Below are 12,636 nucleotides of genomic sequence, written 5' to 3'. Positions count from 1 at the left end.
TATCTATGTCAGCGGTCGAGCAGCGACCTTAAATCCCTGTCTACGTCAGCAGTCGAGCGGCGACCTTAAACCCCTATCTTCATCAACGATCGAGCGATGACCTTAAACCCCTATCTTTGTCAGCGGTCAAGCGACGACCTTAAACCCCTATCTTTGTCGACAGTCGAGCAGAGACTTTAAACCCAAGTCTACTATGAATAACGGCTGATCGACTGCCATAAAATTGAGTCTACGACAAATAAAGAGGATCAACGAATATATAAGCTGAGAATAAGGCTGACCAGGACACGTGCTGCTCTAAGAAGCAATTTTCACTAAAATAAGGCATTCAGTAGCTTTGGAGTGATCATTTGGACATCCTAGCGACTGGTTACATTGGTGATCGGGCGGACATGGAACCACACTTAGAAATTTTTCACAAAACGTAAGTGGTTCGTAGTCCTACTAGAGTCAAGCGACGATGCATGAACAGATGTGACAACCAACAAAGCGAAGAATGTCAAACGACGATGCATGATGAAATACAGAATCAAATAAACAAGGATATATCGAACAAGCGATCATGCAATAAGACTTAGAAATTTTTTACAAGCTTGCGAGGAGCAGTACAAATAGAGGTGAGCTTCTCATGGGACGAGTTCACTTCAAGTAGTCAAGCACATCATCGGGCAGCGACTCAGTCAACTTGTCTTGACTGATAATCTTGTTGGTCAAGGAGGTTGGGATGTATCCGTCACCCTTCAACTGGTCGAGCATCCCATCAATGGTGAGGTTGAAGAGGTGGAGCGCCTGGTCGGTGAGTCGGTCGGTGAAAGGGTCTAAGTGGAGGTAGTCTCGCTTCAGAATTTCAAACCGGCTTGACTTGACGCCTTGATAAGCTTCCAATTCTGTTTAGGAGGCCTCCAGCTTAGCCTTCAAAGTAGCCAGCTCGGCATCCTTAGTGGCCAGCTGTACTTGCGCCGCTGCTTGCTCAGCTGATCGGCTTTCTCGCTCGGCATTCAAAGATGCGACTTCCTCCTTCAGGTTTTGAGTCAGGATCCAAGCCTCTTTGTTCTTGATCTCTAGGTCCTCAATGACTCGAAGCTTCCTGATATTAGTTGAAAGGATCTTCGCCTCGAAGGAGCTGGCCTGCTTATTGAGCCTCGTCAGTTGCGAAGCTTGATTGGCGTTCTTGCCCTTCTCTACCTCTAGCAGGTCGACGCTCTTTTGCAGATCGACCTTTAGTTGAGCGACCTCAGCACTGAGTTGCTCCAAGCATGTCTCAGAAGCCGTTGACTGTTCGCTCTGAGTACGCGATTACTGGACTTCATGCTATAAAATTGTAAGCCTCTGACACATGGCCAGATTCTCGACCTAGTATTGCAGCAACAGAAAAATGGTAAGGGCCAAGCGGATGAAAAGAAGTAAGTACAGAGACAACGTACATACCCGAGTGGACATCTGAGTATAGCTGTTCGCGAGCTCCCCTAGAGAGATGACTACCGCACGGGCTCGGGCATTGTCCCATATTTGTGTGAGCAGCCCTTGGATTCGTATTTGGTGCTCGAGAGTGCAAGACACAACGTCATTCGGACTGCGCCACTCATCGGTCGGCAAATGGATAATGGCCGTTATTTGTCTCTTGCCGCTCGGACCAGAGGTAGCTCTGCCCGTCGACTGGGGCATTGTGATCGGTCGAATGCGAGACACTTGGGCCGCTGGCAAGGATTGGGGCGGCATGAAGGCGACAAGCGGTGCACAAATTGTCCCCAGCGGTAGCCCGGACAACGACGGTGTCCGGTCAGATGGCAAGGAGGTGTGGAGCGCTGTTGCTCCTTGCTCAAGAAGAGCGGGGATGGATGTCTCATCCCGTTTGGAAGATGGTCGTGAACTAGCTTGAGCCAGAGTCTGCAAAGCGGATGTGGCAGAGTGAGAGGACACTTTCGCGTGACACCTGTTGCGCCATCGTAGGGGTTCACCGGAAGTGGTTAACTCCGAAACTATCGTGATCGACAACATTGAGGGTCGTTTGGGAGGAAGGTCTATTGTAGCGGCCGCCCCACTAGCCATAGTTTGACTTCTTCCACCCTCGTTGGCCGACGCTTCTGCTCTTTCAACCTCGCCGAGCGGATCCTCGTGGGAGTTGATCGGCTATAGGCCTCGACTCTCCATTTCAGCCACTGTCGTAACATTGATCTTGACATATGTAAGCTTGCTCTTGTCGGCCAGACGCAGCCTTAACATGATGCGAGTTGCAAAAAAGAAAGCAAAGTTAGTTAGATTTAAGGATGAAGGGAAGAAAGAGCATACCTAGGCTGGATGGAAGTCGTATGCTGATCGGGCTCAAGACGAACACGTAAAGGACGCCCTCCAATAGCAACCGATGAATATGATATTTCTGACTGGACAAATTGGAAGCTGCTTGGCGAAAGTTCAATCGACTTTTGTACTTTTCGAGTGATGGGGGATTCCTCATCTCTATCTGCTAGCCAGTCGGGAAGTCTGGTCGCTCAGGAAAATGGAGAAAAAGTAGTGGTCCCTCCAATGCGTATTGGAGGATGACATCTTATCAAAAAGGACCAAGCTCACTCGGGCTTGGAACAAGAAGATCCCTGGCTCAGAGAATTTAGGGTAATAAAAATAATGGAAGAGCCGAGAAGTCAAAGGAATGTCATGCAGGTGAATAAGATAACAACCCTCGTACAACAGTCTAAAGGAGTTCAACACTAACTGGTTAAGGGAAATATGAAAATATTTACAAATAGTGGAGAAGAACGGATGAACGGGGAACCCCAGACCAGCGGTAAACTGGTTCTTTAAAAAACACAAAAAACTCGCAGGTGGTTCTTGTGGCCGATCGTATGCAGAAGGAATACTAACTTGGTAGTCGGATGGAAATTGGTAGGCGGATTTTAGACTTTCAATATTGTCCCCGTCGAACTTGGACTCAGTGGAAGTATACCAGAGCACAGGGACAAGGACGGGTGGTTGCGAAGAACTGGCCATCAAAAATAAAAGATGCAGGAAGGAGAAGCAAACAGATTCAGATAAGGAAAAGGTGAAGAGACATACAGAAAAGATTGCCGGAGAAGAAGAAAAGGTGAAGCGTCGCAGATGGCTCGAAGACGAACGCACACAGAGTTAAGAAGATGGTGACGCAAGTGAGGTTTATAAACCTTGCGGCCGATCACCCTAAGCCGTCTGATCCAGGGTTCAAAAAACTAGGAGAAGATCCGGCTATAGAATTTGAAAAGGCGTCTGTCACATCACTTGCGGATATCCGCCTGTCACGTTAAACGTGTAGCGGCATAAAGTGGGGCACGTGACGTTTAGCTAGCGGAAGATATTAATGAGGTTTAATTAAAAGGTATGGTTTCATGCTCGACCATAATGATCATAGATTTGCACAGTCTTCAAAAAATTTAGATGACGTCAGCTACTATGAAAGGGCGCTCATCCGAGGGCGCGCAGGGAAAAGAAAATTTTCACTAGTGCTGTCGGCCATCGTCTTGATCGGCACAGAGAGTGAGTTATCACACTATCGAGCGACCGATTCACTATCTACCTTAGTAGGTATGATCCGAGCGGCAGCTACAAATCAAGCCTAGCAAAATAAAGCTGAACGGTGTAAACTCTTGTTCCGAATAGAAACTTGGGAGCATTGATGGACTCCATGGTTGTTTTGATGTGATCAACTAAGTTAGGTTAGATCCTGTTTGTTATTTGATCCATGTGTCTAAGTGTGCAGGAGCTTAGGAGTGTAGGAAGTCGAGCGAAAAATGTAGCTAGCGAGAAGGACGACACAGGAAGGGAGCCGACGGGCTCGGTGCGTCCGAAGGACGAGAGAGCTGCGGAAGAGTACACCGGTTGATGAGAAGAATGTGCACGACGTTCGAGGGATGAGAACCGGGTTGGAAGCCTGCTCGAGAAGAAGGTCAGAAATTGGATTCGGGTGTGCTCTATTTCGGTTGGCCGCAATCACCCATTCAATCGGAGGCTCGGAAGAAAAAAACAAGATAAAAGGAGCTGAAAAGCTAGCCGGTGTTGGGTTTTTTGGGCCGCAAAAACCTCTTTTTCGCGTCGCGGAAACCCCGAAACCCCAAGCCACCGGATCTGTATGAAGTAAAATAAAATAAAAAATATGAGTATGAGTTTCTTAGACTTAGTTCTAAACTATATTTACTAATCCCGCTCGTCCAAGGAAGTGCCGGATCTCGAGATCGTCAAGCGTATGATCCTCTAGAAGTATCCACACGAACAAATGGGTGGAGAAAAAACTAAACAAAGGTGTGTTAGCACCCTTGATCAGTCACGGCAAGAGGAGGAGAGGAAGAGCAAGAAAAGAGAGCAAGGAAGAAGATGAGTTGAATTGGCTTGAATGAAAAAATCAATTTCATTCACCACCATAAGTGGTCGGCCACAATGGGAATTGAAACCCCCATTCTCATTTAATGTGGCCATTAACGAGATTTGTAACCTCCATGAGGTGACACACACATGTGCTAAACATGATGATGTGTAACACCATTATTGGCCACTTAATGCCAAGTCACAAATGATGTGACATAAAGTCAAGTCAAACTTGACTCTTCCTTTTCCTCTCAAGTCAAGTCAAACTTGACTTAATCTCTCTCATGGTTGATCTAATACAACCATTTAATTCAAGCCAATTTAATATAATGAATCTAATTCATTTAATTAAATTAATTCAATGAGTCATAATCTAAATTAGACTCATTGAACACATGAATCAACTTGAGTCCAACTCAATTAGCCCAATTAGGATTACTCTTAATCCAATTTGATTCATCACATGAATCTAATCCTCTTGGTTCATCATATGAACCTAATCTCTATCTAATTGTACTTAGTGTGTGACCCTATAGGTTCTTGTAACGTTGGCAATGCCCCTAAACCCATTTAGGAGCATAAGTAATGAGCGGTATCTAGCAACACATCATTACTATCCAAGTTACAAGAATGTTGAGATCCAACATCACCTTGTGACTACTAATTGTGACTCCTCACAATATATGACAAGTGTCCTTCTATCCTAGATATCTAGATTGATCAATGTGAGGCATAGACCGTGTCATCCTCTGACCAATCTAAATCTTGATCTCCAAGTAGACTCACTAAATCAAATGAGCACAAAATCTCATATTGACTCATTTGGGCATGGCCATGCACTTCATGGTCTCACTCTATCAAGAATATCGATGTCGCTCCCGTCATATAGGAGGGATATATCCCATTTACATCACTCACATCCCTCTGCATAATTCGTTACATACCCAGTAATCGCCTTTATAGTCCACCCAGTTACGGGTGACGTTTGACGAAATCAAAGTACATAACTCCTTATGTAGGGATCCATGGTGACTTCAGGTCCAAGGACTAGTAGTCATACTAATAACCACATGAGAAAGTATATGACACTCATATAACGATCCATGATACTTTCTCATGGAGGGTCATTCAGTATACATTCTCCAATGCATACCCATGTGTCAACTTGATATCTCTATATCCATGACTTGTGAGATCAAGTCATCGAGTTGACCTACATTCTAGTCTTATTACATTAACATTGTCCCTGAATATTAATACTCGACTAAGAATGATTAAGAGTAGTGTTCCCTATATCATCTCACTATCGATTCAATCAATCGATTGATATAGGTAAGAACCTTCTACTCAAGAACGCTATTATACTTAGTTTATTTGGCACAAATATAAGTAAGTATAATAACCCAAAAAATAAATGTCTTTATTTATATAAGAATATGATACAACAAGACCATAATACAATCATCAAATGATTGACTCTAGGGCTCTAACTAACAATCTCCCACTAGCACTAGTGCCAATCAATGTAGGCTCTAAGCCCCAATGACCTAGTGTGACCATCATGCTTCCTCTGTGCCAAAGCCTTGGTCAAGGGATCTGCGATGTTAGCCTCTGTGGGTACTCTGCAAATCTTCACATCTCCTCTCTCGATAATCTTTCGAATGAGATAGAAGCACCGTAGTATGTGTTTGGTCCGCTGGTGTGAGCGAGGTTCCTTAGCATGTGCTATAGCTCCATTATTGTCACAATAGAGCTTAATAGGGTCAGCGATACTAGGAACCACCCTAAGTTCAGTGATGAACTTGTGGATCCAAACTGCCTCCTTTGCTGCCTCTGATGCAGCAATGTACTCGGCCTCTGTCGTAGAATCAGCGACTGTGTCCTGCTTCGAACTCTTCCAGCTCACAGCACCACCATTAATGCAAAACACGAACCCTCACTGCGATCGATAATCATCTTGGTCGGTCTGGAAGCTAGCATCACTGTAACCCTTTACAGCTAGCTCATCATTGCCTTCATATATCAAGAAATATTTTTTAGTCCTTCTTAAGTACTTAAGAATATTCTTAACCGCTATCCAATGACTTTCACCTGGATCTAACTGGTATCTGCTCGTCATGCTCAAAGCATACGAGACATCAGGTCGAGTACATAGCATGGCGTACATGATAGATCCTATGGATGAGGCATAAGGGATCTGATCCATGCGGTCTCTCTCCTCTCTAGAAGAGGGACCTTGAGTCTTCGAAAGACTCACGCCATGTGACATCGGCAGAAATCCCTTCTTGGAGTTCTGCATGACAAACCGAATGAGTACCTTGTCAATATATGTACTCTGACTTAGGCCAAACAATCTCTTAGATCTATCTCTATAAATCTGTATGCCAAGAATGCAAGATGCTTCACCTAAGTCCTTCATTGAGAAGCAACTCCCTAGCCAGGTCTTGATAGACTGAAACAAAGGGATGTCCTTTCCAATGAGTAGTATGTCATCCACATACAATATGAGGAAGACAACTATATCCCCTACAACCTTCTTGTAGACACAAGGTTCATCTTCATTCTTGATGAAACCAAACTGTTTGATCGCATCATCGAATCGAAGATTTCAGCTCCGAGAAGCTTGCTTTAGTCCATAAATGGACCTATGCAGCTTGCATACTCTGCCAGTATGCTGTAGATTTATAAAACTCTCAGGTTGTGTCATGTACACATCCTCGAGTAGGTTTCCATTTGGAAACGCGATTTTGATATTCATCTGTCATATCTCATAGTCATGGTATGCTGCAATAGCAAGCATGATCCGAATGGACTTAAACATCACTACTGGAGAAAATGTTTCATCATTGTCAATACCATGAATCTGCTTGAAACCTTTAGCTACCAAGCGACCCTTATAGATAAGTCCATCCATGTCAGTCTTTCTCTTAAAGACCCACTTACACCCTATGGTGGATCAACCAGAGTCCATACTTGGTTAGTGTACATGGATTCCATCTTAGATCTCATGGCTTCTAGCCATTTCTCATAATCTAGTCTCATCACAGCTTCCTGATAGGTGGTAGACTCATCTTCTATGAGCACAACGTCATCATGGTCAGACAAGAGAAATGAGTATCTCTCAGGCTGACGACGTACCCTATCAGACCTACGAAGAGGTATGTCTATTTGAACTGGTTGTTGTTCCTCAACTCTTTGTGGAACAACATCATCCACAACACTTTGTGGTTCTAGTTCAATTTCCATCGAGGCTTCAGTGCTATGGTCTGCATCTTGAACTTCTTCAAGATCGAACGTACTCCCACTAGTCTTTCTAGAAACAAAGTCTCTTTCTAGAAAGACCTCAGTCTTTGCCACAATTACCTTGTGCTGACTGGGAATGTAGAAGTAATATCCCTTAGTTTCCTTGGGATATCTAATAAAGTCGCACTTGTCGGATTTGAGTCCTAATTTGTCTGAGACTTGACGTCTAACGTAAGCCTCACAACCCCAAATCCTCATGAAAGACACCTGGGCATCTCTCCCAGTCCATATCCTATATGGTGTTTTTATCACGGCCTTGGATGAAACTCGGTTGAGTATAAAAGTTGCCGTGTCTAGAGCATAACCCCAAAGAAATGTCGGAAGATCTGTGTGGCTCATCATAGATAGTACCATATCTAATAGGGTATGATTCCTCTTTCGGATACACCATTCCACTGTGGTGTTCCAGGAGGAGTGAGTTGGGATAGAATCCCACACTCAGCTAGATAGTCACGAAACTCATGGCTAAGGTATTCTCCACCTCGATCTGATCGAAGTATCTTAATACTCTTGCCAAGCTGGTTTTGTACTTCATTCTTGAATTCTTTGAACTTTTCAAAGGATTCAGACTTATGTGTCATCAAGTACACATAACCATATCTACTGAATTCATCAGTAAATATAATGAAGTACCTATAACTTCCTCTAGCAGCGACATTGAAAGGTCACATATATCACTATGTATAAGACCTAACAAGTCAGTTGCTCTCTCACTGTGCCCACTAAAGAGAGTCTTGGTCATCTTGCCTAGTAGGCATGACTCGCACATCTCATAAGATTCAAAATCAAATGAGTCCAGCAAACCATCCTTATGGAGCTGGGATAAGCGCTTGTCATTTATATGACCTAAGCGACAGTGCTAGAGATAGGTTTGGTTCATGTCATTTGACTTGGACCTCTTGGTATTTATGGTATAGATAGGGCTATCAAGGTCTAGAATGTAGAGTCCGTTCATCAGAGGTGCACTACAATAGAACATATCTTTTAAATAAACTGAACAACATTTGTCCTTTATTATAAAAGAGAAACCTTTCTTGTCCAAACAAGAAACTGAAATTATGTTCTTAGTTAAAGCAGACACATAACAACATTCATCTAATTCTAATACGAGCCCAGAGGGCAGAGATAGATGATAAGTTTCTACAGCAACAGCAGCAACCCGTGCTCCATTGCCTATGCGTAGGTCCACTTCGCCCTTTGCCAATGTCCTGCTATTTCTCAGCGCCTGCACATTAGTACAAATATGAGAAGCACATCCGATATCTAATACCCATGATGAAGAAATAGATAGATTGACTTCTATAACATATATACCTGAAGTGTAAGTCTCACTTTGTTTCTTCTTAAGATCCTCCAAGTATACTTTGCAGATCCTCTTCCAGTGCCTGGTCTGACCGCAGTGGAAGCAGGTAGCATCCTTGGCGACCCCTCCTTTAGGCTTCAGTGCCTTGCCTTTGCCCTTGGCTTGGGACTTTCCTTTGCCTTTGGGCTCGCCCTTGCCCTTGTGTTTCTGAACCATCAGAACAGAGTGGGGCTTAGCCTTCTTAAGGTTCAGCTCAGCAGTTCTTAACATGCTAAGCAGCTCGGGTAGTGGCTTGTCGATTCCGTTCATGTTGTAGTTTAGAACGAATTGACTATAGCTATCCGGCAAGGATTGCAAGATCAAGTCAGTGGTCAGCTCTTGGCCAAGCGGGAATCCCAACTTCTGTAGGTTTTCTATGTACCCAATCATTTTGAGTACATATAGGCCTACGGGAGCCCCATCTAACATCTTGCACTGAAATAGTGCCCTTGAGATCTCAAATCTCTCATGCCTCACTTGTCCTTGATACAGTTAACGAAGATGTTCAACTATATCGTAAGCGCCCATCAACTCGTGTTGCTTCTGAAGCTCAGAGTTCATGGTCGCGAGCATTAGACAGGACACATCTAATGCGTCATCTTGATGCTTCTTGTAAGCATCTTTATCTCCTCGCGTGGCATTGGCAGGAGGAGCTTCCGGAATGGGCTGCTCCAGAATGTACAGTTTATGTTCCTGGGTGAGAAGTGAGAACTATTCTCAAGTTCCTGTACCAGTCAGGAAATTTACTCCGTTGAGCTTGTCCTTCTCAAGGACAGAACGCAGGGAGAAAGAGTTCGTATTCGACGTCATGGTAATCTATAACAGAAAAATGTAGAAAATAAATATCATATTCTTTTAAATCATTTAATTAGGCCTTTAACTAAATGATGTTCCCACTGAATTCTATAATTCATGTGGGACAAGATCCACATCATACTAACCCTTGAGTTAGCTTTGACTAATACGCCCAAGATTTAGTATGATTGGTAGGTAACGATTTACCAATTACATCTCTATGCAACTCTTGTTTATAGATCATTATCCGCAGTTATATTAAAACTTGAGTTAGCTTTGGCTAATACGCCCAAGAATTAATATAAATGTGATTTATGTCCTATATTTCCAACCGTTGGAAGAATGTCTATAGTTGTACTCGATCCAACCGAGTTAACTAGGAATACTCAATCTAATTGAGTTTGTACTCGCCCATGCGTTGATAAGCGGGACCAAGATTGTCCCTCCGTACCCTACCAAGATAATATGTGTTAGCTCTGCTTTGGCAGATTCAACAACACATGTGATCGAGGTAGTGATAGGTATCACGGCACGGTAGGCATTTGAGTTGACACGATTGAGATCTAATCTAATCGAGAGGGTGCATCTTGTACACGATTTAGATCTAATCTAATCGTTAGGCACTAATTAATTACTAATTATGCATCACATACACACAAGCAATTAATTAAATTATTTGTGATTAGTCATGACCCTACTACGATCTTCTCAAGCCAATGAGAAGATCGGATGGTCAACCTAAGGTCAACAGCTTCTCAAGCTCCTCCCTTTGACCACCTTGTGTTGCTCGCGCCCTCCTCGTAACTCCGTCTCGAGTGGACCTTCCACCGCTCCAATTTTGTACATTACAATATTTGAAACTCGAGTTATATTTGAGTCTAAACTAATTTTACAACAAGAATAAATGGAGAAAGGCACGACGCGCAAGTCGCGTATCAAATATACAACACACACAACACAAATGACGGCTCGTAGGCCGTAATATGAATTACAACACATTTCCAATCAGATTGGGTCTTTTTGGGCTATGACTATTACAAAATAATACATAATTCTAAATTATATATTTTCTATAATTTTCTGTAATTTTTACTACAATTTTTACAATTTTTATGAGTAAAATTCCCGGCGGTTCCATTTAGCGGGTTTCGGGCGCAATCGCGGAACGAATCCCCTTGCGGGGCCAGGGGCAGCGCCCCTACCCACGATCTAACCATCGCGAGTGTTCCTTAGTGATCCTACAGTACCTTAGCCCGCTGTCCCAAAAGGATTTGGGGCGAAACCTTGCCATTTCAGAAAAATCTTCTCGGTAGCCGAAGCCTACAAGTGTCTAAACACTTGTGCTTCGCTTCTACGAGAAAAATACCCATAAAAAACCATAAAAACCTAATTTTACAGAAAAATTACAGAACCTACACTTTTCATAAAAACGCAAACTAAACTCGTACAAGACTTCGCACGTGGCTCTGATACCACTGTTGGGTTTTTCGGGCCGCGAAAACTGCTTTTTCGCGTCACGGAAACCCCGAAACCCCAAGCCACCGGATCTGTGCAAAGTAAAATAAAACAAAAATTTGAGTACGAGTTTCTTAGACTTAGTTCTAAACGATATTTACAAGGAGAAAACCTTTTACCCTTGATGCGTGACCTTTACGAATCCCGCTCGCCCAAGGAAGTGCCGGATCTCAAGATCGTCAAGCGTACGATCCTCTAGAAGTATCCACACGAACAAATGGGTGGAGAAAAAACTAAACAAAGGTGTGCTAGCACCCTTAATCAGTCACGGCAAGAGGAGGAGAGGGAGAGCAAGAAGAGAGAGCAAGGAAGAAGATGAGTTGAATTGGCTTGAATGAAAAAATCAATTTCATTCACCACCATAAGTGGCCGGCCACAATGGGAATTGAAACCCCCATTCTCATTTAATGTGGCCATTAAAGAGATTTGTAACCTACATGAGGTGGCACACACATGTGCTAAACATGATGATGTGTAACACCATTATTGGTCACTTAATGCCAAGTCACAAATGATGTGGCATAAAGTCAAGTCAAACTTGACTCTTCCTCTTCCTCTCAAGTCAAGTCAAACTTGACTTAATCTCTCTCATGGTTGATCTAATCCAACCATTTAATTCAAGCCAATTTAATATAATGAATCTAATTCATTTAATTAAATTGATTCAATGAGTCATAATCTAAATTAGACTCATTGAACACATGAATCAACTTGAGTCCAACTCAATTAGCCCAATTAGGATTACTCTTAATCTAATTTGATTCATCACATGAATCTAATCCTCTTGGTTCATCATATGAACCTAATCTCTATCTAATTGTCCTTAGTGTGTGACCCTATAGGTTCTTGTAACGTTGGCAATGCCCCTAAACTCATTTAGGAGCATAAGTAATGAGCGGTATCTAGCAACACATCATTACTACCCAAGTTACAAGAATGTTGAGATCCAACATCACCTTGTGACTACTAATTGTGACTCCTCACAATATATGACAAGTGTCCTTCTATCCTAGACATCTAAATTGATCAATGTGAGGCATAGACCGTGTCATCCTCTGACCAATCTAAATCTTGATCTCCAAGTAGACTCACTAAATCAAATGAGCACAATATCTCATATTGACTCATTTGGGCATGACCATGCACTTCGTGGTCTCACTCTATCAAGAATATCGATGTCGCTCCTGTCATATAGGAGGGATAGATCTCATTTACATCACTCACATCCCTCTGCATAATTCGTTACATACCCAGTAATCGCCTTTATAGTCCACCCAGTTACGGGTGAAGTTTGACGAAACCAAAGTACATAACTCCTTATGTAGGGATCCATGGTGACTTCAGGTCCAAGG

Source organism: Zingiber officinale, chromosome 2A (assembly GCF_018446385.1).
Source record: "Zingiber officinale cultivar Zhangliang chromosome 2A, Zo_v1.1, whole genome shotgun sequence".
NCBI classification, from domain to species: domain Eukaryota; kingdom Viridiplantae; phylum Streptophyta; class Magnoliopsida; order Zingiberales; family Zingiberaceae; genus Zingiber; species Zingiber officinale.
The sequence above is the reverse complement of the archived record's forward strand: the minus strand, read 5'-3'. Positions refer to the sequence as shown.